The following is a 3,788-nucleotide window of genomic DNA, read 5'->3' on the forward strand; positions in this document are numbered from 1 at the left end:
TTTGGAAAAAGGCTGCAATGAAACAAAGAGTGAAAAATTTAAAGGGGTCTGAATACTTTCCGTACCCACTGTATGTTATTCTACATAAGGTAAACACTTCCTTTTAACTACAATGCCATGGCCCATTCTGTTGACAATGTTTATATACTAAGTCCAAGATAGGTGACTGTCTAGAACCAAGCCCAAAAATGTAGCTTTGTCAACCTGTTGAATGGGTTCACCAGATATAGATAACTCCAATTTGGGTTTGGAAGCCTATTTATGTTGTGATCCAAAAAACAGTATCTTTGTTTTTTTTTATACATTTAAAACTGATTTATCTGTTTTGATCCAATCATGAATAACTTTCATTTTGCTAGACATAACTTGATTGACTTTAAGATATGCGGTAGCTGCATAATAGAACGTGCAATCATAAGCATACATTGTTAAACCAGTATTTTTTCACTGTAAAGGAGAAGTCATTAATACAAATTGAAAACCAAAGTGGACCCAAACAACTTCCTTAAGGATATGTTTTCTATTATAGTACAGTTTTAAGTGATTGTGGTATAACTTTGAGTCAGTGCTGTAGAAGTCCAATACGTTTTTCTAAGGCCTCTGATTTGTCTTGGACTTCGTCATTGAAATGCCACATGTTTAGGCATTGACATTTGTTACCTGGTATATGCCTGGTGTCATATACCTCAATTATTAGCCATCATTCTTTTCATTGGATCTATGGATTATTCAGGACAAGTTAAGACTTAAGTTTAAGAATAGGAACATTTACATTTTTTGTGACACCTGTGTTGCTTATTTGTTACATTTGACATTGGCAGTCCAGAATGTATTTGTTACACAAGACCAAAAAAGGCTAAACATCTAAAGAGTGAAGTTGCACTTTAGCTTTATGTGAAATTCCTCTACTTAAAATAATATGTCCTAATTTTGTCAACAATGCTGTTACTCTGCTACTCTTGCTTTTTGATTATTTCAAGTAATAATGCAAAATGATCATCTTAAAATATCATATATACTGTCTTTCACGTCACATAAATTATGAAGACGTAAGTAAATGGTCTTCAAGAGGATTTTTTTTTCTCTGTCTTGAGTGTCTCTCAATTGGACTCGGCCTTGACTTGGACGTAAGATGTAGTCTGTACGATTTGAGGTAGTTTGTTTCTAGCAGCTTTGGCAGTAAGATGTAATTTCAAGTGAGGTGTTGACTAAAATATGTCAATAGATTGCAGCTCTCACCGGTGCGATGCCTTCACATGCCCCAGTCCACACAGATAGCAGTTTAGTCTAAGATAAGCTAAGAATTAACACATCCATGAAGATGCGAGCCATGTGGTGACACCCAAAGCCTGGGAGATAATAGAGTTGGGGAGGCTGTGGCTAGCTTACGATGCTAACATGGTTAACAGGGCTAACGCAGAGATCAGAATTACTCACAGAGGGAGGCAAGATGTTTTCCAGCACTGTTTACAAAGTTGGCATGTAGCTATAGCATAAGGTGACCAGATTTCTCAGACAAAATCCGGGGACATTTTCAGCTCCGAAGCATACATATCTCCAAAACACGTCACGTTTTTATTTTGAAAACGTAAAACAGGGACACTAGACCCAGAGCTGTTCTCATTAGGGCCTGAACCCCCCCCCCTCCCCCCCCAAAAAAAAGGTCTGATCCTAGAATCACCCTTTCTGCTAATTCATACTTGTACTCCACTACACCTCAGAGTATCCAATACTCAGTGAGAATGGAGAAGGCTACAATAAAAACTATTGAGTAAATATTTTCCTTTGACAGTGACCCAGTATTAAACGAGATTGCTGCAGTTGGCAGCAGAAAAACAAGCTACAATGTAAGTTAATAAGATAATTGTCCAGCTTGTATTTACTTTCGGAATAGTGCTTGTTTTGCTTCTGACAGACTCAGATTAATATTCAAAGTGTCTGACAACATTATGGAAAGGATTTCTAAAGAGGTCGACCTTCCTGTTAAAGAGTAAAATAGTTTTTTTTTTTTAAATATAAAGTCCGCGAAATTGCGTTTGCTAAACCCACCAGACTATGTAAATAATCAGTCATTTTAGGATTGTAAAATACGGCTTTGTAAAACATCTCTGAGTTCCGAGCAACGCTGGCTCTGGCTGTCTTGAGCCTGCGGGTGGAGGGTGTGTGACTATCGGCTAACTTTGGTCTGTGTTTTCTTTCTTTCATACCAATATCGGGTCAGTCAGTCACAGTGAAAACCGGGGACATTTCCGGGGACAGATCCCAGCCGGGGACAGATCAACAAAACCGGGGACTGTCCCCGGAAACCATCCATCTGGTCACCCTACTATAGCAGTCAAACGAGTGGAGCTGCTAGCCAGTCCACGCCCAGCCCGGTTAAAGTTAGTGAACAAAGCCAAGCGGCAGTGGGCCCCAAACCAATGTGACATCATCACCCTACAATTAAAATAACCTTTGCTGACCTTGTGGACCTGAGGAAGAGTGGGCAGTACGACTTTCCCCATATTCGCAGAGTGCGGAGTCTCGCATTATTCGCTGACACGTCAATGTTCTCTCCATGTCTAAAACGCTTTGCTGATAAGAAAATGCATTTAATTTCAATTCTTCCTTTCAATTCTGGTTCTTATCGTGGAGTGGAAATGGTTAATGAGTTTATTACACAGATAAGAGGACCATTTTGTTTTGATACAATGGTGATTTACAGTTCAACCAGACTTTTTCAACTTAAAAAAAAAGCCACACTTTAGAGTGGTCCATGACCGCAACACAACAATTGCCTGGAGGTACGGTGGCCACTACGGAAAAACCAAAACTCGCGCTAATAAATTTGGAACAGATGATCAGTTTCAAAACCAAATTTTACAAATGAATCCAATAAAAAAAAAAGATTCTATTGGAAACGTAATTTTTCAAACGGTTTAAATTTGGAACCTGTTCTCAATGCCTTCACAGTGAGTTATATTAGGATGTACTCTGCCTCTGACCAATAGCCCTTCAGCGCTCTACCCTGCAGCAAAGAGGCCACAGCCGGACTGACTGGACAAGAATTAAACTAGTCAGGGGGGCAATGTGTCTGCAGACAAGAAGCTAGGGAAGAAGAGAAATATAAATAAATCAGTGACGCCGCTCTCCTTCTCAGTCTTGTAATCATTCGAGAGCACCGGGGTTTCCTGTCCAGATTCTACAGGACAAACAACATAAATGAGCAGCTTTGAGAGCTCTATTATCTTGTGCCAGTGTTGGGCCCAATGCCTTTTTAGAAAGGGTACACAGATGCTGGAATGAATGATTAATCAACCTAAATTTTGAAACAGAAGCATCAGCAGCACAAGGAGATGCAGCAGTAGCAGCAGCAACAACAGCCTGGGAGAGAACCCTTTTTTTAGATTTTTATTTCCCATAGCTAGAGGAAGGGTTCATTCCCCATTGTTTCATTGTTAAATTAGCATTTTCACCTGAATTGCCCTGATCCTAAACAGATAATATAAAAACTGTTTGTGTATTTCCAATAAAATATGTTTCAATAATGCAGGAACATCAATAATGGAGAAGAAAACATTGAGTTGTATCTATTGTCAAGATGTGAATGGCTCTAACTTTTGTCTGCATGTTAAGACAGTAGTCATGGGAGTTTATGTAGTGATACCAAAGAGTGCACAGCTCTGGAAGGATTACTATGGCTTATTAATATTTTGTATGGTTTGGGCCATCATTGCTATCAGTCCTGATAACATTGTAGCAAACTAATTGCTAAATGAAGTGTAAAGGGGCAAGATACATGAGCAGTC

At 39.1% G+C, this 3,788-nt stretch overlaps 1 protein-coding gene and 1 long non-coding RNA gene across 2 annotated transcripts in view; one reads left to right on the plus strand and one right to left on the minus strand.

The window, feature by feature from the left end:
- Positions 1 to 2,782, plus strand: part of LOC117944803 — a 4,487-nt gene extending 1,705 nt beyond the window's left edge. Inside the window, exon 3 of the long non-coding RNA XR_004656666.1 lies at positions 2,664 to 2,782. This is a non-coding gene — a long non-coding RNA (uncharacterized LOC117944803). The remainder of the gene's footprint in view (positions 1 to 2,663) is intronic.
- zmat4a (zinc finger, matrin-type 4a) overlaps positions 1 to 3,788 on the minus strand; it is a 206,531-nt gene that overhangs the window by 175,450 nt on the left and 27,293 nt on the right. The gene's annotated exons all lie outside the window — the stretch shown is intronic.

This window comes from Etheostoma cragini, chromosome 5 (assembly GCF_013103735.1).
Source record: "Etheostoma cragini isolate CJK2018 chromosome 5, CSU_Ecrag_1.0, whole genome shotgun sequence".
Lineage (NCBI taxonomy): Eukaryota > Metazoa > Chordata > Actinopteri > Perciformes > Percidae > Etheostoma > Etheostoma cragini.